The 26,020-nt window shown below is 47.0% G+C and overlaps 1 protein-coding gene across 5 annotated transcripts in view; it reads left to right on the top strand.

Annotated features, from left to right (window-relative positions):
• The window catches only part of LOC147417797 (uncharacterized), a 74,408-nt gene that overhangs the window by 15,351 nt on the left and 33,037 nt on the right, over positions 1 to 26,020 (top strand). The window lies entirely within an intron of this gene.

The raw sequence follows: 26,020 nt of genomic DNA, 5'->3' as shown, positions 1-26,020 counted from the left end.
GTCGAGCCTGCTGTAACTGCTCCTCCAACCAAGGACTATCTGGATGCTGCTCTTGCATCCTCTGTAATGAAGCAATGTCCCGTCTGAGACGCTGCTCTGCCTCTCTCGCTGCGGCCCGGCGAGCCAGAGACTCCTAAAGGAAAAAATGGCTAATCTGAGCTAGGCCTGAGGCCACTCTGTCAGCAGGAGAATCCTGTCTGTCCATGCCCTCTGTCCAGAGAGCCTCTACCCTCTCTCTGAGTGCTGAGTCCAACAAGACCCTCTCTGGGATGCGAAGCATCGTGCTCCCACTCCTCTGCATGTCTGCCACTGTGAGGATTACTGGTGCATGGTCCGAGAAGGAGGTCCCTGCCAGGATGCACACTGATCCTCCCAAGTCACTAAAGTGGTCACTAGTGTAGAAGCGATCTATCCGCGATAGATTCACTCCTCCCACTCTGCGGTCCGAACGAGAGAAGGCAAGACTTTCTGGGGACCTCACAAAACGAGAGTGCGGCCATGTATCAGAGACCCTCAGAGTCATACAAAACCTCTCCCAAGCTGCCAACTCGACTCCATGCACAGTAGCATGGCTGCCACCAATCCTGTCAGAAGGGTCCTCCAACATGTTGAAGTCCCCTCCTATGCACCAATGATCTGCCTGTGACAGAGACTCAACAATCTGTGACCAAAACTCTGCACGAGCACTCACCACATTGGGCGCATAGATGTTCAGGAAACCCACAAGGCCACCCTGAACCTGCATAGTAATCCACTGAGCCCTGCCTGGCACAATAATCCCTCTGCCCACAATGGCCTGCTGCAATGAGTCCGCAATAGTCATACATACCCCACCCTGGATGTCTCTAGGTGCAAAAGCAGCCGACCAAAAAGTATCATAGCGTCCACGCAAAAGCTGACCACATCGCCGAATGCGGCTCTTACACAGATGGTGCTCCTGAAGCATAAGGAGATCAATCTCTCCTCCCACAAGGCAACGCTGAAGCTCTTGACGCAAACGGCCCCGCTGACACTGAAACTGGGGCCCACCTAGTCCCTGCACGTTCCATGAGACGATCCTCATGGGGAGCGAGAGATAACAGATGCTGCCGCATCAGCTAGACGGGCTATCTTCGAGACTGGCTTGGATGGGGAGTAATCTGCATCCGAGCATCCTCTAGATAGGCGTGACTGCAGTGAGTGCCTAGCCCAAGCCCAAGCAGAGCGAGCCGTGCGTAAAGCAACCTCCTCTGTCCAGGTGTCCTCATGAATGTATACATAGCATAGCAAACACTGCGTATCAGCAAAGAAGTAAACCACAATGTGCCTACATCTTGCTGAATTTGGGGGTGTCACCGCAAACTTGGCCAATGGCCACAAAGTCTGTAGCATGTCTGTAACTCCTAGTTCTCCCATGTGGTGAGAGAACTCTAGGATCTGTGTATGCAACCATCCCAACACTGAGTCGAGAGTCCACTCTGTCTCGGCCTTGCCGCAAAGAGGGAAGGAGAAACCAACTGTTGAGTCCAAGGCCTCTGTCCCCCTAGCGGCAAGGAACAGAGCATGGACCCTGAAGCAGGCTGCCTCATGGTCTGCTGAGGGATCGCCGAGAAAACGAGTGAAGCGTAGTCGAAGAAGTCCCAGCGGCGTCGGATGTCAATGCTCGTCAGACCACGAGGGGTAGCTGCAAGGGAAGATGTCTGTACCTGCAGAGGGGGCCGTAAGAAAGGTTGACCCTCTCTCGCTAGGCGACTCGTGGCAAAGGCGCTGCCAAGAGATCTCCTACCCGTCGGAGAAGGCCTTGCCCCCTGGGTCGACTGTGGAACTGGAGTAAGAGGGGGGGGGAGAAGGAGCTGGGGGAAGCGGTGGAGAAGAGGGGCGACAGAGGTAGAGGGGCGAGGTGAAGAGGCGACGGGAGCAGAAGGCGGGGGGGAGGATGAGGAAGAGGGGGGGAACTCGGGTCGGGGGGGGGGAGAGGCTGTCGAGGGTGAAGCTGGGGTGGGGGCAGGGGCAGGAACCTCCTCCTGCTCAAGAGGACCAAAGCTGTTCCCCGTGGGAACCCACTGCTACTGTGTAGGCGTCTGAGGGCCACTCTGAGTGCCAGGCTGACGCTGTGGCCACTGTTGTCGTCTACCACGGGCCTGCTGCCATCCCTCCTCCGCTGGAGCCCTAGGCTCGGAGGGTGGCTCTGCATGTGTGCGTTGTGTCTCTGGCTGTGGGTGCGGGCCAGCCCTGGCAGGCTGGGGCTGAGGCTGAGGCTGTGGTGCAAGTCGAGGCCTCCTCCGTGGATAGGCCTTCGCTAGATGGCCCATTTGTCGACAAATGAAGCACTCGTTCGGGAGGCCCGAGTACTCCACACTCTGTCTAAACCAATCCCCACTCACCCGAGGCAAAAGAATAACCTTCGGGAGCGTGTGGGTGTCTCTGACCAAAACTTGAACTGAGGGAATGCCAACCGCCTTGGCAACTACTGATGCTGCCGTACGAGGTGTCTCCAGGACAGTCCCAATGGTTGAGCCAATCCTGGATAGAAGTGGTAAGTACTCCCTCCGTAAACCCGGAAAGCAGACCGAGATGGGGATGTCTGCCTCCTCTATTGCAACATCCGAAGCCGGGTCAAAACCATGTCTCCACTGTCGAAAGTGGACACGTACTGCTCGGATGGTCAGTGGACTCATGGCGATGACCTTGGACGCCATCTCGAAGGTCTCAAACTCGATCTGATAGTAACCCCGTCCGAGAATCTGTACATCCAAGATCTTGCCCACCTCTAGGAGAAGGCGGGCCTGGAGAAGGTCATGCAGCTCTCCTCTGCTAGGTCGGGTGCCGAGAATCTTGCAGATGACCGAAGTCGCCTGCAATCGCTCTACCTCTGTGGCAAGGCTCTCTTGCTCTGTCGGCGAAAGAGCAAGTCGGATGGTGGGCTCAGCGGGGTCGGACGAGGGGGCTTCAGGCGAGTCCCTCTCTGGCGAAGCTGGAGCCTCCATCTGTGCTGCTGTGGCGTAAGAAGAGGGCGGCGGGAGGATTCTGCAACTTGGCGCGCAGAGAACTGCCCCAAAAAAGACGAGTGCTGGAGGAGCCGACTTGCAGGAGGCTATCGGGAGGAAAGAAAGCAGGTGGGGGGGGGGGGGGGGGGGGGGGGGGGGGGGGGGGGGGCTATGGCGGGAGCGCTGGCAGCAGCGGGCGGGGGCGGTAGAGGCGGGAACGGTTGCAACAGGGGGGGGGGGGGGTGGCGGCGGCAGTGGCGGGCGGGGGCGACAGTAGCGGACGGCAGAGGCGCGAACTGCTGTGACAGGGGGGGCAGTGCGCGGACGAGCAGGGGAGGCGCGAGGGCAGGCAGGGCAGCGGGGGGGGGGGGGGGGCAGCGAGGGCTGGCGGGTAGCGCTGGGGGGGGGGGGGGGGGGGGGGGGGGGACTCGATGGCACAGAGAGGGGGGAACAGCAGCAGCGAGCGGGTCCTTGCTAAGTTAATATATAAGCAAACCCAAATGTAGTAAAGCTTGACTTTTGACCATACATCTTGCCATTTTTGTAAGAGACGTTTTTCCTCTCAGCAACACCATTTTGTTGCGGCGTATACGGCACTGTACATTGGTTTATCCCACGACTAGCCAGAAATGCATTAAATCCATGAGATATATACTCCCCCACTCGATCAGAAAGGAGGGTGTCCATAGTACATTTCGAGACATTTTCAGCCATAATAATAAATTGCTTTAAGCCCATGAACACTTCGGACTTAGCTTTCAACTGATATATCCATGCATGCCTGGAGTAGTCATCAATGAAAGTCACGAAGTACAAGTAATTTCCCAAGGACGGAGTTTGCATAGGCCCACAAACATCACTATGCACAAGTTGCAATCTGCATGTAGCATGAACTGACCCATCCTTTAGAAACTTAGCACGCTATATTTTACCCAAAATACAGCCGTCACAAACATGTGTGACAGGTGCTTCAAGAGGCGGTAAAGAAGCAACCATATTAGATTTCTGAAAACGCAGCAAACTGGCAAATACAAATGACCAAAAAGTGTATGCCAAAGTTTTGTATCTAAATAGCCTTTGAATCCAAAACTGCATTTGCAAAATTCTGCCCACATTTGTCATACAAAGTGAGCTTATACAGCCCACGGCATAAAATGCCAGATGCAACAATTTCATCACCGAAACTGAGATCATGTACTGTACATCTGTCATCCACAAATTTGACTACGCATCAACAAGTGTGAAAGACCTACCATTTGCAGTAGTAAGCACAATCTTTTCAACTCCATGAACCGGATAAGAGGCATTCTTGGCACAAGTGACTGAATTCCCATGAGGGACAGACTCGAGAGAGGTGAATAATTCACGATGTGAGGTAATGTGCTTTGGAGCACTACTGTCGAAATACCACACATGTGAATGTGCAGCAACTGACATGCATGCATCATGGACAACAGTATTGTAATTGCACTCTGCATTAAAAGCCATTCTGCATCAACATCAGCATCGCAGTTTCCTTTCACAGAAGACTTAACAATGGTTGCATTTGTAGTGGAACCAGCATTTGCAGTGGAACCACCTTCTTTCTTCTTAGCCTTAAAGCCTTCAACTTAGGACACTGCTTGATCAAGTGATCATTAGCTTTACAATAATGGCAACGCATCTTCTTTTTGCCCTTATCACCAGAATTTCCAGACGAGTTGCTGCCAGCAGAAGCATTAGGAACAGGTGTTTTTCCACTCGCAGAAGAACCATAAGAAGTGGCTGCATTGTTGTTACCACCCTTTCTTTGAGCAACAATAAAAGCCTGTTCAACTGCACGTCTAGTGGTGTTTTTTCTGGAAAGTGACTCTTGCAACAGCAATGTGCACGATACATCAAACTTGACAACTTCAGGATTTTGTTGGGTCATAAGTCTCCAAGTACTAGCAAAAGTCTGGTAAGAGTCTGACAAGGCATCAAGAACAGTCTGCACAAGGGAACTGTTTGAAATGACTTCACCTGTAGAAATAAGTTGCTCATTGATATCCTTGACACCAGCAAGGGAAGTGTTCATATCATCTTTCTCATGCATAATCTTCGACTCTAGCTCTTTACGCAGCAATGCAATTTTTGCCTCATTGCGGCTTGCATAGAGACCAACCAGAATATCCCAAGCTTGTTTTGCAGATTCGCTGAACGAATGTGAGGAGTAATGGTGCGCTTCACAAACAGCGCAATCAATGCATGAGCCTGTGCATCCTTTACATCCCAACGAGCTTGTTCTGTCGTAGGCAAAACAACACTAATAACAACAATCCTTGCAGCAATACCTGCAACATCCTCAACATCGCCTACATCCTCAGAACCAGGACGTACATCAATGCCCTGTGTAATATTCCAGACACCCTTTGACACAAGAACATGTTGCATTATGTAAGCCCACATACGGTAATTGTCCCCATCCAATCTGTCCTCAACAGCAAACATCTTAAACACATCTGTGTTGTTGTCAGTCATAATAAATGCTGCACCTGATGTGAAAACTGTCCGAAAAGAGGATAAAAAAAGCGGGAACAACATGTGCTATATAGCACAAACCGTAGAAGACTGTAAGAGACCTGTTATGCAGAAAACGACACTGACAAAAAATTTGCACAAAATGACGAAACAGTCTGTGTAGTACTGCCTGTAGTGGAGCAAGACTAAGCTCAACGAGCTTTCTGGAAACTTTTGCCGACCTGTGAATGCTCACCAAAGCTCACTGAAATCGAAGAAAGTGAGCAGGCATGCGCTGGAGCTGCTGGCGACTAAGCCCCGGAGGACGCAACCTGCTCTGGTACCAATTGTTGGAATTAGGGTTGCAAGAAAACACACATCTTGGAGAAGACAAAGGAAGCTTAAGGCACACAACAGAGTGTATTACTTAGTGTGCAATGGAAAGATAGACACCCCTAGAATGAATGGGCGTATATACAATGCACGGGGGAAGAAACCTCCTAGAGAGGGAAAAAATACCCGGGCGGTCCTAAGTGTGTTCACACACATCACTACCACATGTATATGGTAACAAGGAATGGATTAAAACCCTAGCTCTTCAAAAGTGCATCAATCATAAGAACTTCAGTTGCTCAATGGTTATTGAGGTAGAGTTTCACATGTCATGGATCATGACTGCTTTGTGCAGCTTGCAGGCTTTCATTATTGAAAGGAAGAGATTTTCATGTGTCGCAAATTGCCACACGAACGATTTCTAATGCAAAAGATGTCGTGAAGAGAGATCAAGAGGAATGGGCTAAGGTTTTTACCATGGCTAGGAATAAAATTAGCCTTTCCATGAAGGATGTGGACCAAATGATAGGGCAAGATCTTCTATAGATGAAAAGAAGCTTCTTGGATGAGGAATTTAATCCTCTAGTATGCATCAGATTTCAAAAGGTCGCAAAGGGATTTCGATTATCATCACATTGGAGGATGAAAATGGCTCTTTTAGGCAATCCCCAAAGAGAATGATCTACACTTGAGAGCTGGAAAGCTAAGTAGCTAGTAGCATCTGTGGTCTACCCCAATTATGATGCTGATGGATTTGGACTCTTGTATCAGACGAAGGAGTTACGCTTAGCATCTGCGGTCTTGGATGTGAGGGATTACCTCATTATGATGTTGAATGATCTAGACTCTTGTATAAAGACGAAGGCGTGCTTGAAATTGAGCTTAATGAGGATTTTGGGATTATCACATAGGAGGATGAAAATGGCTCTTCTAGGCCACCCTAAAGAGAATGAGTTCACGTGAGAGCTGGAAAGCAAAGATGCCAACACTGTCTGGGGTCTTGGATGTGAGGGATTACCCCAATTATGATGCTGATGGATCTGGACTCTTGTACCAAGACGAAGGTGCCAAAGAGGAGCTTGAAATTGAGCTCAATGAGAAAGGCACAACCTTCTTTAGAGGGAAAACAAGGTACTCCATTCATGTGTCATTTGTGAAAATCGTAAGAAAGAGCAAAGAGAGGAGAGGGTTGTGAGAGCAGCAGCAAAGGACCATGCTTGACAAAGGATCTGAGTTGTCCTTTGGGAAGATCCCACATCAAAAAACAAGAGAGCGGCATTTTGCGCAAGAACTTTGTCGTCTAGGACTCTTTGGGTATGGCATGCCGAAATGGAAGAACAATGCATTTGGTAAGGCTCCCACATTTGGCCCATGGTCAAAGTTATCAATAGGGGAGCAAAGACAAAGTCTTACCATTTACAAGGTGAAAAATGAGCTGGTTAGAGCAATCCATGAGAGTGAGGTTTTAGTAGTGATTGGAGAAACTGGTGCAGAGAAAGCAATATAGGTTACACAATATCTATCAGAAGTAGGGAACACAACAAAAAGAATGATTGATTGCACACAACCTTGAAGAGTGGACGAATGTTTGTAGCCAAGAGGGTTGCCGAAGAATTTGGTTGCAGGCTTGGTGAAGAGTTTGGTTATGCGATTAGGTTTGAGGATACCACATTCTTATACCTTGGCAGGTCCTAGCACTCAAGGAAAGGAAAGTGAAGTGTAAGTCAGTCCCAAAATACTTGGTCAAGTTCAAGAACTACCATGCTGTTGATTTGTTGTTAGTGCAAGGAGGTATAGCAAGTGTAGTAGTAGGAACAAGAAGAGTGGGTGTAGGAAGAAGAGGTGCAGTGTTGGAAGAAGAGATGCAATGTTGGAAGAAGAGGGAGCATTGGCAAAAGTAAGCTTTTTGACCATCACCTTGTAACTAGCTATTGCATGATCCATTAGTAACTCTTGCATGGTAGAAATTTAATACTAAGGTGGTACACTTGCAATGGGGAAGGAAGTCCACAACATTACCTATTTGCACTGATCTGCCAAAGAATATTCTTTGAAGATTGAGGTAGGTGGATAAGTGTCAGGTGCAAAGGAAGAGAATAAGGATTTCGTCGGATCTAGTACTCCGCACACAAAAACAAGGGACACTTTACTTCACTTGAAGGAACTGAACTGAACTGAAAGAAAGAGAGAGAAAAGAGACGACACAGGGATGTTGGGTCCCACCCTCAAGGGCCCCCTTGCTCTATTGCAGAGCAAGTACTTTCTTTATTCTTGCACAAATGCGACTACAATGATGCTGATGCTAAATGGTATTGATGCTACTGATGCTGAAGATTAGTATGTCGAAGACGATGATGTCGACGACGGGTATTGTAAATTCTATGTCGAAGATGGGGAGGCCGACGCGAGGTCTATGTCGAAGACGATGAAGTCGACGACGAGGTACTAAGGGTCTTTGTCGATGATGGTGAAGTCAACGGCGGTTCTGTGTCGAAGACGGTGAAGTCGATGACGGTTCTGTGTCGAAGACGGCGATGTCGACGATGGGTATTGCTCATCCCTGTCGACGACGACGACGATGGTGACTGTGACGATGACGACGATGGTGTCGTCGTCAAGTCCGGGACTGCGATGACGATGACGAAGGTGTCGTCGTCAAGATAGGGATCTATGATGACGATGATGAAGATGTCGTCGTCAAGATAGGGATCTGCGATGATGATGTCGACGATGACAATGTTGTCAACGACAACGATGTCAAGGCTGAAAACTGAAAACGATAGATGCACTGCTGGGGATCTGCTACTGCGGCGATATTGCAGCTTGGATCTGCAACCACTTCGCAGGGCTAGGACTGAAATGCAAAAACGCTGGCTGATCTGGCTGAAATCTGAAAACGCTGGCTGATCTGCTGAATTCTGCAAACGCTAGGCTGATACGGTGCTAGATGGGAAATCTGACGAGGATTTGCAACCGGGTGGGAGCGGGTTCTCGCGAGGCTAAAGCTGAAAACTGAAACGCTGGTGGTAATGGCTGAAAACGTTGATCTTCTTCTTCTTGAGAAAACGCTAGGGCTCCTGCTGAGGTGCTGCCTGACTGTTGGGTGCTTGCCTCCTTGTGTCCCTACTTCTTTTGCTTCTACTGAGTGCCCAAAGGGTTTCTTTTATAGATCTTGAGCAATTTGCCCTACCTACTTTTTCAACAAACTTACAAAAAGAATTCCAAAAGTCACTTTAAATAAAATGACTTATAAGAGGTGGTTCATGCGGTAAAATGCTTGCATGATGGCTCACAAAGGTGCCAGGCTCAGCCCTAAGCTAAGACTGACGCTAGACTATGGCAGAAGCATGTCCACGTGGCGCAAGTGAAGTGCGCACATGACATCCCCCCCTGTTAAAAGTGAGACACAGCTGCTGAACTTCTATCTGTACTTCTGATGCTGACTGATGAATGCTTCTGATACAGTGGATGCACAAACCAGTGCAGATTCCTCCGAAACCAGGGACTGATGTTCTACGGGTGCTACGGGTACTGCTGGCGACGCAAACACTGTAAGGGTCACTGTCCAGCCTTACTACGATTGCCGAATATCAGCCTGGGCTCTATACCAGATAGTGTTGACTCTGCCTGCTGTAGCAAGAGCTGTCCCCTAAACACTGACTATGGTGAAAACATGTGGTGAAAACATTACTGGTGCTGATGGACTGAGGTTTGGTTCCGGAGTCCTTTCCAAAGGCTCAATGACGAGGGAAATGGATGCACGCTACATGCGAATGCGAATGCAGAAGGGACCTTGTTTCCAACTCCTTTCATATCCGCATACAAAGCTAGGAGATCTTGGTACTAAAGATATGGGTTTTTGTGTATCCGATGTCGATCTTCCTTCAAAGACATGGCAATGAAAATGGGATCTGGTAAGTCCATGGTTGGGACTCAAAGATTCTTCAAGAAAAAAAATTTGGGAGAGGTGCCTTGGGTTCTTGGGGATCTTGGTTCTTGGTGGTTCTTCCCTTGAGTTCGAGAAACCGAAGCACACAGAGCTCTGATACCAATGTCAGGTGCAGCGGAAGTGAATGTTGAACCTTGCTCAAGATAGCCATGACATTTTCTTTCCCAGGTTGGTATTGAACAGTGGGCTGAAAACCGTCTTTTTTGCAAGAAAAAGATTCTTCCATTAGATAAGAAAGTCATATACAGTCTCCGCTGGTGGGACGGGTTGAGCATTGAACATGTGGAAGAATCGGGCTCGCGAGATGAACCAGTGTCAGGCTGCAGATGAGCTCCCAACAAAACTCTCTATCTCTGCTCCACTCCTGAGGTACAAGCTTTAGGGCAGGCCAGCCCCCCTCTATCACAATCATATGACTAAAGCCATCTCCGTTTTTAGTGAAAATTTTTAGGATTTTTATCGGCTTTTACACTAAATTCTCCAAATTTAGCCGGTTTCCATCAAGGTGACCCTCCAAACTGGCAAGGAGTTTTAATTTTAATACACTTAAGGCCGGTTTTCTGTGAGCACTGCTCAAAGCGAAGTGCTGGGCCTGTGAGAGTGGATCAAGCTGCAACACCTTAACTGCAGTAGCTAGCTATAGAAAGTGTAGGTGTAACAGACTTGGACACCCCAAGTCGAGAATTTGGCACGACACACGTAAGAGCAACTGAAAACCACTTTATAATTTTTAATCTCAATGGAGAGAAACGAAACGGCCCGGCGTAGTTCTGTGCCCAGAGGTATTGGCCCCAAAGTCTGGTGCCCCTTTCGGTATTTCTTTTTATATTAATTCTGAGCAAAGTACAATATTCGAGGGTCCTCTCTCTGCTCAGTGCTCCCAAGCCAATCTGAGGGAGAGAGGCCCTGGCAACTCTTATAAAGGCCTCAAGCCCAAAAGCAGTACATAAAAGCTTCAAGTTCCAAAAGCACTGGCCCCATAGCCACCAGCGCTACATGCGTAAACGTCGCAAATCGCGGAAATTCCGTACAACTGTGCCACGTCAGTAGTCAGCGTGATTCGCGGGTTTCCGTATAGCTTGCCATGTCAGAAGCTCCTACGCAGTCTAGGATCCTTCCTTTATTTTAAATGCCTTGTGTCCCTTGGGCCCCATCGGGCGGGGCCTCATAAGTTGGAACAACTTAAATCATTTTATCTCAAAAATTCCGTGGGGTTTGTTCGGGTACACATGCCACGTCATCTTTTGTGACATACCCCCCTCTTGAAAGATTTGTAATCGCCCTCAATTACGCCTGCAAAATCAAACATAAGCCAGAAACAGTTCAATAGACACTGACTCTAAGCATTGACCCACTAGACAACACATATCCAGTACTTGCACAAAGACGACAGTCACTGAGAACATTTCAATTACATTCACATCACTACTTCCATCGAGATCTTGGATGAGAATCATGATCAATCGGTAACGTATTTAGCAATCACACCTAGATCTATCAAAGATCTCCACAAATGTCCCCTCTTGTGCAATCTCATATGCACCAGATTCAACCTGCTGATCTCCGGGATACTCTCGGGATAGTCGAAGCTAGACTGAATGCCTCAAGGTAAAGTTCGAGTATCCGAGGAGTATTTGCTAGGTCCTCCTCCTCCATCCACTTCGCATCCAATGCTGGATAGTTCTTGAATTTAACCAAGAACCTCCGTATCACTTTACCTTTCAATTTCCTTTCCTTGTGAGCCAGTATTTGTGCTGGAACAAGAATTTCCTCGCTCTCTTCCACTTCAGGTTGCTCCTGAGGCTCCCTGTCCACTGGTACCTCACCTTTGAAAGGCTTCAACAGACTTACATGAGAAGCATTGTGAATCTTCCAAGTATCTGGTAACTTCACTTTGAAGGATACATCATTGATCTTTTTTTGAATCTGGAAAGGGCCATAGTATCGCATACTTAGCTTTGGAAAAAGCCTCTCCTTCCCCTTTCGTTTCCTTAGGCGTGCCTTCTTAACCGTAAGAGCACCCAATCACAGTTGCAAGTCGCGTCGATGCTCGTCAACTGCCTTTTTATGTCGTGCTTGAGACTTCTCAAGAGCCTCATGAACCTTGGCAAAAGAAGTGTCCAAATCTCGTGTGTATTAATCTGCTTCAAAAATCTTATCTTCGGTGCTTAGAAACGGTCGACCTTCTTAGCACCCTCGATTACCTCAAATGGCGCCTTCCCCGTGATAAATGAACTGTGTTGTTGTAGGCAAACTCCACCAAGGGTAAATATTTTTCCCATTGAGTCTTTTGATCCAAAATGTAAGACTTCAACAAATTCAAAACCACTAAGTTTGGCTATCTCAAATTGCTGGTCTGTCTGTGGGTGGAACGAGGACGAGAACTGCAACTGTGTGCCAATGTTCTCAATCACGGATATCCCTCCAAAACAAACTAGTAAATCGGGGATCGCTGTTCGAAACAATGGACTTAGGCATACCATGTAATCGGAAAATGTGTGAAACAAACAGTTTCGCAAATGATCGGGCTTAACGGTCTTCTTTACCGGAATGAAGTGAGCTTGCTTAATGAATGTGTCGATGATTGTCCAAATGCCATCATGCCCACTTTGAGTCTTGGGAAGATAAAAAATAAAACCCATAGCAATGCTTTTCCAGGGACAGGAAGGTATGGATAAAGGCTATAGGAGTCCTGGTGCCTTATGCCTATCAAACTTGATCTTTTGGCATACCAAGCAATTGCGAACAAACTCGTCCACATCCTTTTTGTACCTCGACTAGTAGAAGTAACGCTCAACCCCCTTCAAGGTGGTATCTATGCCGCGGTGGCCCAAAAAAGGTGGACAATGCACTTTGTAAAAACCTTTTTGCTATAGGTTGTGGAACACAACATCATTTTCCGCATGAAAGAGCCATCGCATATGGAATAGCCCACAACTGTCTCCCCACTATAACCAGTTAAAGATGTCTGCAAAATTAGGATCGGTGGCGTATTGATCTACCATATCCTCAAAGCTTCTATTGATGGATTGCAGAAATAGCTAGAATCAAGGGCTTGTGAGACAATGCATTTGCCACTAAATTTTTCCGTCCTTGAACATCGACAATCTGGAAATGAAATTGTGACAAAATGTTAGCCCACCTCATGTGCTTTTTTGAAAGTTGCTTTTGAGACAAGAAATAAACTCTGATGATCTGTGAACACAGTAAAGTCGGCTCCAAGTAGAAAATGTCGCCACTATGTAAGAGCATGGATAACTGCCAAAAGCTCTTTCTCATAAATCTGTGCAACCCGTTTTCACATCCTGCCCTAGTAAGCTATGACATGGCCTTCTTGCATCAAAACTGCTCCCAAACTGCGACCGCATGCGTCACGGTAAGCATCAAAGGGCTTTTGCAAGTCTAGCAAAGCCAATATTGGTCCCGTTGTCAACTTTTCCTTGAGAGTTTGAAAGGCTGCAATCTATGACGGTCTGTAACCGGCCTGTTCAATCCAAAAAGGGCGGTAGACTTTACTTTAAACCTTGATTTAGCTTTCACCCATTATTAGTCGTCTATTTTACCTGTACTTTCAAGACACAACAAAGGGGAGAGGGATACAGGTTGCTAGATTGCACCTGTATGAGTAGACCGACACCAGATTGGCCCCTAACTTAGGCGCCCCTTTCGGTATTTCTTTATTGTTCAAAAGAGGGAATTAACGCTGTGGATCCCTACAAGCTGCCCCGCACAAACTCGGCTGAATTTCCACTGTTCCGGCCTGATTTCGGCAGCATAACTGTACTAGGACACTTCACAGTCAGTATCCCCACGCATTGACTGACTTTCCCGACGCATACAGGCACTTTGCAAAACCTGGCGAGAATCTGCAGCACGCTGAATTCTCTGTTTTCAGCCCTGAAAATGCGCCAGATCACCTGTACAGCGGTCCCCTTGCGTCCTCGAACCTCCTGGGGGTATTAGGGTCCGTTTAGGGCCAGAACCCTAAACCTGCAAAAATACACAGCAGGCTGTAATTCACTGTTTCGGGCTCCGTTTCGCGTGCCGGTCGCATCTGTAGCAAGTCCTCGAGCTCCCGCACCTGTAGGGCTACTTGCCCTTTGAATCGGACGAGATTTCTGGCGTGAAACCTCTCCGAATTCACCTGTACCTGTGCAAGAGGCTCTTGCCTCGGCAATCGCGCATGAATCCACACAACTGTACATTGGTGAAATGAAGAGCCCACTAGGGGCATAACATACTGCCAAAGGGGAGAGAGAGGGCAGTGCGTAGCGTGCAGGGCATCACTCCTGGCACCGCACTGTACATAGGAGGGAAAGCAAGCACTCCATAGCTCTTAACCTGTGACAAAAGCTGCAAATGAGTCTCTCCCAGCTTAAAATTCAGCGCCAACTCTCTCTTGCATTAGAAACTGCACCAGAATGTGCCACTTGGCACATTTATAAGCATTTTCCCGTTTCGGGGTTGCCGTCTAAAAATATCCCAACCGGTTGCCCAGTTGACTTCACGGCAGAGTAAGAAAATGTTCCCCTTGTCATTCCGGAGATAATGACGTCAACACATTTTCAGGTCCCAAAATAGCAGTTCCCTAAATTTTAGGAGATGCTGCCATTGTATCTTTCTAGGTCATCCGACCCTCTTTGTACACTGCGGCCACATCCAGAATTGAAATGTAGCCTCTGTAGCAAAGGATTCCACTTTGGTTAGTCAATGACCCCACTTGGCTAACCATAGTCCTTGTCCAACCTTAGTGCTCTCTTGCCCTCAGGCATGGACTCCCTCTGGACAGTTCCACACTAGCTATGCAATGCAGGGCAGTTAGATTTCCCAAGGGGTGTTTCCAAAAAGTGAAAGTAAATAGATAATAAGAAAGAAATCAACAAAAAGGATAGATAGTAGTCACACGCTGGTGACATACCCCCCTCTTGAAATCTCAAACGTCCTCGTTTGCATCTATGTCGTACATGCTTACTGTCAACACTGATGTTTTCAAGACTTGTCGACACATATACGACACATACATGCTCATTGTCAACCCTGGTGTATTCAACACCTCGTCGACTCATGTATTGCCTGCGTGTGAACCCTGTCCTAATGACGTAGTGGTAGCTTCGCACTCTGCCATTGCTTTGAGTCACTAACTTTCCAATGACAAAATGGTAGCTGCACATTTTGCCACTGTCTTATAGTACACGTTGGATCCCGTAACACTTTCGAGCATACCCAAACCGACAATTTAAGAATGCAGTTACACATGTACTCTTCAATAGAAGCAATCACCTTTATCCTTGACAAACTGACAAGAAATACTCACTTCTATAGCACTAACCAAACTTTTGGACATTCCATAAGAGCAATTGCCAAACTGACAATCTGTACAGCTTTAACATTCATGTAATAGGTATTTGATTTGAGCTCACTTTAAATACCATGTACATCATTTGTTTCAGAAGCCATTGTCACACTGACAATCCATTTAGCTTTGAAACTCAAGGGGTCAAGGTAGGTTGCAAATCGAAGGCTTCCAGGTAAAGTGATAACACAGTTGGTGACTCTGCAAGTTCACCTTCTTCCATCCACTTAGCATCCATTGGTGGATAGTTTCTGAACTTTACCAAGTAACGCCTAGCAACCTTGCCTTTCACTTTCCTTTCTTTGTGTGCCAAAATCTGTTCCGGGACCAAGATCTCGTCAAGTTCCTCGACTTCCGGCTGATCTTCAGCTGGCATATCTTCTGGCACATCACCCACATAGGGTCTGAGAAGACTCACATGAAACGCATTGTGAATCTTCCAACTGTCAGGCAATTTCAGCCTATATGCAACATCACTGATTATGTCGCACACTTGAAAAGGCCCATAGTAACGCATGTTGAGCTTTGGAAACAGTCTTTCCTTGCCCTTCATCTTCTTTAACCTTGCCTTCTCAAAGCGTAAAAGCACCCAATCACCAAGTGAATATACCACTTCACGACGGTGACGATCAGCTGCTTTCTTTTGCTTTGCCTGAGTCCTTTCTAAGGCCACTTTGACCTTGTACATTTCATCCATGTCCTGAACATACTTATCTGCTTCAAATATCTTGTCCTTTGTATGCAGTATGGGAGGAACTTTCTTGCCACCTTCAACTATCTCAAAGGGTGCCTTGCCAGTTGATGAATGCACTGTATTATTGTATGCATACTCCACCAATGGCAAATACTGCTCCCACTTTCCTTTATGCTCTGACACATAACACTTCAGCAGATCTAGGACAGTAGAATTTGCCTCTTCTGACTGCCCATTTGTTTGAGGATGAAATGACGAAGAGAATTTGAGCGTGGTGCCCATATTCTCAAACAAGCCTCTCCAGAACAAACTTGTCATGCGTGGATCACGGTCGCTAACAATCGACTGTGGCATGCCATGATACTTGAAAATATTGCTCATAAACAAGCGTGCCATCTGATCTGGCTTTATCTTCTTCCTGACAGGAATAAAATGAGCCTATTTGCTGAATCTGCAAATAATGGTCCAAATACCATCGTTTCCTGTCTGCGTTCTCGGAAGATCAAAGATAAAATCCATAGCAATACTTTCCCATGGTTTATCTGGAATAGGTAGTGGTTGCAATAACCCTGGTGCCTTTTGCCTGTCAAACTTGACCTTTTGGCATATTAGGCATTCTCGCACAAAGGCATCCACATCTCTTCTCAATGTAGGCCAATAGAAGAATGTCTCAACCGCTTTAACTGTAGCATCGATACCACGATGCCCTGCAGACGGTGGGACATGACTCTCTTCCATAACTTTGCGTCGCAATGGCTTTGTGACACACAATCTGCCATGCATCATCGTGAACCCGTCTTTAAGAAGATAGTGTTCATGACGTTGTCCTTGCATTAGCTGCTCGAAGACCCTTGCAAAATCTTCTTCATTTTCATACTGTTCTCTCATATCATCAAGTTCATGATGATAAGGAATCGACACAGCTGAAATTTGTGGCTTCCTTGACAAGGCATCAGCCACAACGTTCTTCTTGCCTTCCACATGCACAATCTGAAAATGGAACATGGACAAGATATTTGCCCATCGCATATGCTTCTCAGATAACTTTGTCTGTGTCAAGAAGTATCGCAAGGTCTGATGGTCCGTTTGGACAACAAAGTCTGCTCCTAGCAGGTAGTGTTTCCAACTTAAGAGCGCATGAATCACAGCCAGTAACTCTTTCTCATAGACCTGCATGGTCATCTCTGGCCCTTGCAAAATTCTGCTCTCATAGGCTACTACCCTGCCATCTTGCATTAGCACTGCACCAATGCTACTACCGCAGGCATCACACTGGACCACAAATGACTTCCTAAGATCTGGCAACACAATGACTGGATCCGAAGTCATCTTTTCCTTTAAGAGATTAAAAGCTGAAATCTCTTTCTGTGTCCATCTAAAGGTGACTGCCTTCTTTTGAAGAGCATGTAAAGGTGAAGCAATCTCAGCGAAATTTCGGATAAACCTTCTGTAATAGGAGCATAGTCCCAAAAAGCTTCGGACATCATGCACCGTCTTCAAATTTGGCCATGACTTGATCGCTTCAACTTTTGCAGATCCATTCTGACACCATCCTTTGAGACAATGTGTCCCAGAAAGTGAATCTCTTCCAGAAAAAACTCACTTTTCTTTGCATTGATGAGCAACCTATGACTGCGTAGCTCTTTGAACACAATGGCCAAGTGATGCCTATGCTCCTCTTCATTCTTTGAGTAGACTATCATGTCATCAAAGAATGTACCAACAAACTGCTGGTGTGGACGGAAAATTCTGTCCATCATCCTATTGAACGTAGCAGGAGCATTTGTGAGACCAAAGGGCATCACTAAAAATTTGTAAAGGCCAAACGTCGTTCTAAAAGCAGTCTTGTGCACATCCTCTGATCTAATGCGGATCTGATGGTACCCACTCTTTAGATCTATCCTACTAAACATAGCTGCTCCTTCTAATTTGTCCATAATATCATCAATTCTAGGTATAGGAAACCTATTCTTGATGGTATTCTTGTTCAGTGCACGGTAGTCGATGCACATACGCCATGAGCCATCCTTTTTCTGCACCAACACTGGAGAGCAGAATGGAGATGAACTGGGCTGAATCAGCCCCTTTTCTAACAGCTCCTGTACTTGGCCCATTATCTCTTTCTGCTGAGCCGCACTAACCCTGTACGGAGGCTTATTTGGTGGGCTACTGCCTGGCACCAAATCTATCGCATGGTCCTCGGGTCTCTCTGGCGGTAATTGAGACGGTAATGAATCGGAAAAACAGTCACTATACTGTTGTAAAAACATTGACCTTTCTTTATCTAGCACAGATAAATTTGATTCATCACAATCTAACACTTCACGTGCAAAAACCAAGTACGCAGAAAGATGCTTTTTCATTACAGAAGTAATAGCAGAAGCTGATACAGTAGGAATAGACTCCCCTTTAAGCTTTACATCCAGAATGTGAGTCTTTCCCCTGCTCTGTACAGTGATCTTTTTGTTGTAGGCATCCATAATTCCTTGTACACGAAATAACCAAGGAATACCTAACAACACATCACATCCGTCCAGTGGCATGATGTAAAATTCTTCAGCATCTACATAGGATTGGATATGTAGACGCAACTTTCCAATGATGGGTGTCACAGCCTCTGTATGGCCAGGACATGCCAAACCTGCCTCTGTTGTATACCCCATCTCTTCAGGTCTGATTCCCAACTTTGAAGCCAATTCTGGGGAAATGAAGTTGGCTTTGGCACCTGGATCAAAGAAGATAAGCACTGTTTGATCCCTGACCTTTCCCCATGCTCTGCAAATCTCACTTGCATCTGAATTTGGCTTATCGCCCACCATATCTGGCACTAGACCAGCCATGGGCTTCTTTCCTTTCCTGTCTTCTTTGTCATCAGAATCAACTGGCCTTTTCTTTGTAGGACAATTGTAAGCAATGTGGCCAGGCTGCTCACATATAAAGCATTTGTTCTCTGTCCTCAAGACCTTCTTTTGCTCTTCTGACTTGCAAGGAAAATGTCTTTTCCATTTCTTTGCTGGTCCTTTTTCTGATTGAGCCGTAATTTTATCTTTCCCTGCGTTGGCTGACTCCTGAGTTCCTTTAGGAGCCTCATTGGGAACGTGCTTCTTGGCTGAATTTTTCTTGCCTGATCCTGTCTTGACGCCAGTGTTAAATTCACAATCTTCTCCCTTGAGCAAACCATTGCCAGTGTTTGCTACCTCGATGAGCTGCGTCAAAGTAGTGACTTTTGTCTTCGTGCAGTATTTTCTCAATCCTTTGGGTAGGCCACAACAGTATTTTTCAATCTATTCTGTCAATGGCACAAACCTATAGGAAGTTACTGGAAGTAGAGCTTTCCAAAACTTCCGATTGTAATCATCCAGATTTCTGCAAGTGGCAGCATTAAGCTGGTGCCATTCTGTCATGACATCTGCTTCAAAGTCATCAGATAACCATGCTGCTGCAAAAATCTGCTTAAAGTAAATCCATGTGGACGGAGCTTGCCCTTGAAGCAATAAAGTTGTCCACCATTGTCCCGCATTCCCTGTCAAGAAAGTGGCTGCCTTGCGGACCTTTGAAGCCTCTGTAAAGTTTCCCCCTGCATAGGCCTTGTCAAACTGCTGGAGGAATGAAAGAGCCTTCTTCCTGTCATCAAACCCTGTAAAGGTCGTGAATGACACACCTTTGCCACCTTCTTTGTACGGAGTTGACCTCTCCAGCGGCGTTAAATTGTCATATGGAAGTTACTGAAACATGGGAACACTATTAGGGTTCATCTGTGTTCCTTGGCCGCTATTAACTTGACCTGGAAATGCCATATTTGGCTGCTGATTTGTAATTCCAGCCATACCAAAATTTGCCTGTGGCATCCCAAATTGGCCCTGAGTGCTTTGAAAACCTGGTAGCATGCCCGTGACACCATACATGGGGTTAGGCATCATCGTTTGAGCACCCCCGAACACTGTTCCTGGCGTGTAAAACTGATTTCCAGGTGCATGACCAGCCATGCTCTGGAATACCAATCCACCTCCAAAATAGCCAGGGTGTACTGAAGGTGGTGGGAAGACCTGTTGCATAGCCTTTAGGTTGCTTCCCTGCCCATTAGAACCAGCTATAGGCTGTTGAAAGGTGGTGGGCTGAACTGGTACAGCCTGAAAGACTGGCATCTCAGCCACCTGTTCTTGCACCTTAGGCATAAGTTGTGGAGACTGCATGTTCTCCGTCAAGTGTACAGGTGTTTCCATTGATTGTGCGGTATGAATCACCTGTGCTCGAGCCTTAACAGGCTTTTGAATATGATCCAGTGACCCAACTTGCTGAGACGGAACAGGAGGTTGCAGAAAGGCTAAAAACCTCGGGTTCTGCATTACTTGTGTGAACATAGCCACAGCAGTAGCCAACTGGGTCCTGAATATATCGTCATCTGTCTGTGGTGGTCTTGAGGACTCACCCACTTCATGTGTCTGTTGACCCTGTGAAGAGGAAACCTCTTCAGTCACATCATCTGGTTTGTCAGCCATAATTGCAATTCCCTGTGTCTGGTCTATGATCCCCTGTGTCTTCAAGCCCAATCTGACCAAGGCTCACTTCTATGGGAAAAAGTGATTTAATCCCGTCGATGGAACCATGTAACCGGCCTGTTCAATCCAAAAAGGGCGGTAGACTTTACTTTAAACCTTGATTTAGCTTTCACCCATTATTAGTCGTCTATTTTACCTGTACTTTCAAGACACAACAAAGGGGAGAGGGATACAGGCTGCTAGATTGCACCTGTATGAGTAGACCGACACCAGATTGGCCCCTAACTTAGGCGCCCCTTTCGGTATTTCTTTATTGTTCAAAAGAGGGAATTAACGCTGTGGATCCCTACAAGCTGCCCCGCACAAACTCGGCTGAATTTCCACTGTTCCGGCCTGATTTCGGCAACATAACTGTACTAGGACACTTCACAGTGAGTATCCCCACGCATTGACTGACTTTCCCGACGCATACAGGCACTTTGCAAAACCTGGCGAGAATCTGCAGCACGCTGAATTCTCTGTTTTCAGCCCTGAAAATGCGCCAGATCACCTGTACAGCGGTCCCCTTGCGTCCCCGAACCTCCTGGGGGTATTAGGGTCCGTTTAGGACCAAAACCCTAAACCTGCAAAAATACACAGCAGGCTGTAATTCACTGTTTCGGGCTCCGTTTCGCGTGCCGGTCGCATCCGTAGCAAGTCCTCGAGCTCCCACACCTGTAGGGCTACTTGCCCTTTGAATCGGATGAGATTTCTGGCGTGAAACCTCTCCGAATTCACCTGTACCTGCAAGAGGCTCTTGCCTCGGCAATCGCGCATGAACCCACACAACTATACATTGGTGAAATGAAGAGCCCACTAGAGGGGCATAACATACTGCCAAAGGGGAGAGAGAGGGCATCGCGTAGCGTGCAGGGCATCACTCCTGGCACCGCACTGTACATAGGAGGGAAAGCAAGCACTCCATAGCTCTTAACCTGTGACAAAAGCTGCAAATGAGCCTCTCCCAGCTTAAAATTCAGCGCCAACTCTCTCTTGCATTAGAAACTGCACCAGAATGTGCCACTTGGCACATTTATAAGCATTTTCCCGTTTCGGGGTTGCCGTCTAAAAATATCCCAACCGGTTGCCCAGTTGACTTCACGGCAGAGTAAGAAAATGTTCCCCTTGTCATTCCGGAGATAATGACGTCAATACATTTTCAGGTCCCAAAATAGCAGTTCCCTAAATTTTAGGAGATGCTGCCATTGTATCTTTCTAGGTCATCTGACCCTCTTTGTACACTGCGGCCACATCCAGAATTGAAATGTAGCCTCTGTAGCAAAGGATTCCACTTTGGCTAGTCAATGACCCCACTTGGCTAACCATAGTCCTTGTCCAACCTTAGTGCTCTCTTGCCCTCAGGCATGGACTCCCTCTGGACAGTTCCACACTAGCTATGCAATGCAGGGCAGTTAGATTTCCCGAGGGGTGTTTCCAAAAAGTGAAAGTAAATAGATAGTAAGAAAGAAATCAACAAAAAGGATAGATAGTAGTCACACGCTGGTGACACGGTCCCCAAGTAAAAGAACCCCTTTCTAAGTCAACACATGCAAAGGAGAAGCTATCTCTACACATTTTCGAATTAACCGCCGATAATATGAGTACAAACCCAAAAAGCTTCGAACTTCATGAACATTCTTCAGATGGGGCCAATCACGAATGGTCTCAACTTTGGCTGGGTCCATCTTTACACTTTCTGATGAGACGATGTGTCCCAAAAAATGTATCTCTGACAAGAAAAACTCACTCTTTTTCGCAGTTACTACCAATCTATGTTGCCGTAGTGCCTAGAAAACCTGTAATAAATGGAGTCTGTGCTCTGCCTCACTCTTGCAGAAGACAATGATGTCGTCAAAGAAAGTGCCCACAAATGATTGGTACTTGTATCAGGGCTACAGTGTCACTGGCACGGGACAGGCAATTAGTCACAGTTGGCCCGGGTTTCACACTAGATGGACTCTCTTACCGGGTCGATGACACGTGGCAGGGATACGGGTGGTGGTCCGGTCGACACCGTGGCAAGTGCACCACCACCAAAGTTCAGAAGGGCTTAGCTAGAGTGGATATTTTGCAGTCGTTGGTGGCTCTTCATGTTTATATATATCCGTAGTGGGTTTGGATCAATAGCTACTTTTATGTGGTTAGTAGTCTGGAGTCTATTATCTTGAGTTCATTCAGAGCACGTCTTCACGTCTTCCCTGCACAACTGAGCCTCGACACCCCCATTGTACCATGAGTTCTGGGCTGGAGTTGAGTGTGCTGCCATGCCAGAGTCTGTATTGGTTTCTTTCAGTTAGTCGATGTTCATACTGTTCAGGTTTCACCACTGAGTCTTGCTACTGCTGTTTTGTTCTTCATTGCCGTCTGTGTTTCCATTCTGTGGAGTGAGATCTCACGCACACTGCACTGAGGAGCACCCACTATAGAGAGCATGACACATTATCTCCACTACAGGTGCTCTCATTTTTGGCACGCCCGATGAGACCTCAACTGAAATCTGACTCCGTGTAGAGAGCAGAGTCAAGTCGAGGAGCTGCTGGATTTAGCTCTCTACCTGTCTTGCTCTATTGGGTTTGACTGGGTCGCCTTAGTGTTAGTTCTAGACCTGCTGGTCTAGTCTCTTGTCGTGTTCTAGTCACTCTGGTTCCACCCAAGTGGTCCAGTCACTCGCCTTGGTCTAGTCTCTCTCGTCCAGGTCCAGCCAAGTGGTTCAGTCTCTCTAAGGCCTTGGTCTAGTGGCGATTGCCTAAGCGTTGCCTGCTTCATGTGATCACAAAGCTGGAGTCCAAGGAAAGGCATGGTCACTTGCATCCGACCACTGCGCCGTTCATATCCTGCATCCCCTTAGCGCGAAGGAAATTTTTCTCATCCAAACTCACAAACGTGCAGAGGCAACTATGGTTGGATGTGGGCGTCGAGGACTCGAGGTCTTGGAAGCTTTTTTTAGTTTCCACTTGCCACATTTGTGACCTAATTGGATGATTTTCTCACCCTCTTTTCTTGCACGTGTTGCACCGCAATTGGTCTACTTTTGTGAGGGTCATAAGAAGAACTGCTTGAGCATTTGCTTCACAGCAGCAACAACAAGAGAGAAAGAAATACACCCGCAATAAGAGAAAAAATGGTTATGGAAGCAATGCTATTGAACAATGATTAATCAAAGAGTTTTGGCTAAGGACAACTAGCATGGCATGTGGTGTGGACGGCCATTGTGGTTGCATTTGATAAGTTGATATTTGGAGCCAGGGCGCCTCGATCCAATTTTCAGCAAGTTAAAGGTCTTCATGCCCAAAGCTTGGGTGGGCTTTTGGTTACTGCATGACACATACAAGGACATTGAGACAACAATTCTGTGAAGCTTTCAAACCTACTACATTCTATATTGCTATGTGCTCCCGTTTGTGACAGCAAGAGGCGGCTCAGTCTTCAACCTCTGTTGCACCCTCACTAGCGACACCTCCGGACCCGGTCAAAGAAGTCAACGTAGGTGACCTTGACGACCCTCAGCACATCCTCCTGGTTATGGGATCATCCCGTGCTATTCGATCAGGTAGTCTCATTTATGCACTCCTTTAAAGATGTATTTGCCTGGTCTTACAAGGATTTGGAAGGAATCTCACCAGAATTGGGTGTCCATACTATACCTCTGGTTGAAGGGGCCAAGCCAGTCAGAGGCCGGGCTTACAAGCTCAACCCAAAGTATGCCGAAGCTGTCAAGAAAGACCTAGAAAAGATGCAAGAAGCAGGGATCATTGTGCCTGTGGAGACTCTAAGTGGCTATCACCCCCATGGTCATTCCGCCTAAAAAACAATCCAATAAAATCCGCGTGTGCGTCGTTAACCGTGCGCTAAACAAGGTAATTATCCAAGATGGTTTCCCCACCCCCTTCACTGAGCGTGTGCTTGTAGATGTGGCAGGGCACGTACGGTACGATTTCATAGATGGCTTCAGTGGTTACAATCAGTTAGGCATCCATCCGGGTGATCAGATCAAAACGGCTTTTGTGACTCCATGGGGCATTTGTATTTACACCCAAATGTCTTTTGGGCTAAAAAATGCTCTGCCCTCCTTCAACCGCACAAAATATCTCATCTTCTATTCTTTTCTTACGGATCATCTTCGCATCTTCATGGACGATTTTCCAACCTTCTCGGGTGCTCAATGTTTGACCGCAGTGGAGAATCTAGAAGAACCCCTCGCCCAGCTCTCTGCCGTCTTCCTCAAGTGCAGGGAGGCCCGTTTAAAGCTCAATCCTAATAAATGTCACTTTTTGGTCACTGAAGGTACATTGTTGGGCCATGTGGTATCTGCTAAAGACTTAGCGCCAGACCTAGAGAAGATAGTAGCTATATTGAGGTTGCCTCCTCCCATCAATCCTAAAGGTGTTCAAAGCTTTGTAGGCCATACAGGCTATCATCGCCGATTTATTAGGATTTATGCTGATGTTGTCCAACCCAAGACCCGCCTGACTACTTCTTTGTTTGAGCTTTCTGAGAAGATATTACAAGATTCCAGCCATCATATAGCTAGGAATAGAGCAGTTAGCGGCTACACACCAGCGTCACTTCGCTACATACGCAGCTATGGAGGGATCTCTGCGAGTCGCTGAGAGCGCCATCGTCGATCGGGATGCTACTATTTTCGTATTGCAGCAAGCCTTGAAGATAAAGTCCCAAATGATTGATGACCTTAAAGAATAGGTACAAGGATTTTGAGAAATGCTTCTACATGGAAATAGGTCTACCCAAGCGCCGGTAAGCGTGGGGTATGGATGGACTGGATCAGGTATACCATTGTAGATTGCTGCAACAGGTCCTTCTCAGCAATTTATGGGACTCTACACACAGCCTTTAGTTTAGTACTATAATCAACATTATCCTCAGGGGTTTCAATCGTCGCCATTGCCCCACATGCAAAACGTTCCTTGCTGCGACGGTGTTGCTGGTGCACACCGCCATGGCTGTGTTACTCGACGCCCTCAGTACACTACCGGACAAGTGCTACCCTCTGCCTTGCAGCAAGTGCCTGCTCCTTTCGCAGGCGGCCTAGTTATGGACAGCAGAGCCCAGTAGCCTCTGGACGAGCAGCAGGGTTCTACCATTGATTTGATGGCTCCACCCCAGAGACTGATACTCCGGTCCCCCGGGTGCGGCTGTGGCGACTACTCTTTCTCTTGGGTGATTGGATGACAATCTTTTCACCATGGCAGTGTAGTGCAGTAGTGGTTTCTCGCTTGGAGTGTCCAAGCGTGTAATAGTGGTATCAAAGCTCAGGCAATTCTTCTTCTACCGAGGATCCGATCCTTTCTGCAACACACATGGTTCTAGCAGTGAATCCGACAGAGACGACACCCCTCTGACTACTCATCTGCGGGGAGATGAAAACCCAAATCCTAGTGGGGGAACAAAAGAAACCAACGGGGATTCCAACGGACGCTTGGGTTGTATGGTGTAAGCATTATTTTCAGCTTATACGGTTTATTGAGTGATGAGTCATCTGCCACAGTAGATGTCAAAAAGCCGACGCCCTCTTTCTTGCTGTAACTGACAACAGGCGACCTCTCTCTCTCTTCTCTGGTGTAGCAAACCAGATGTTGGAAAAAAAAAGTACCTTCAGAGATCATGTCCATCGTGACAAGCTTCTGTTTTTCTCTATTTTCAGCCCATAAACGTCCTACGCAGGGCTGATTCACGAAAAGGGACCCGAGA

The sequence above is a fragment of the Adiantum capillus-veneris genome, chromosome 30 (genome assembly GCF_014529385.1).
Source record: "Adiantum capillus-veneris isolate H3 chromosome 30, ASM1452938v2, whole genome shotgun sequence".
Classification (NCBI taxonomy): Eukaryota; Viridiplantae; Streptophyta; class Polypodiopsida; order Polypodiales; family Pteridaceae; genus Adiantum; species Adiantum capillus-veneris.
The sequence above is the reverse complement of the archived record's forward strand: the minus strand, read 5'-3'. Positions and strand labels throughout refer to the sequence as shown.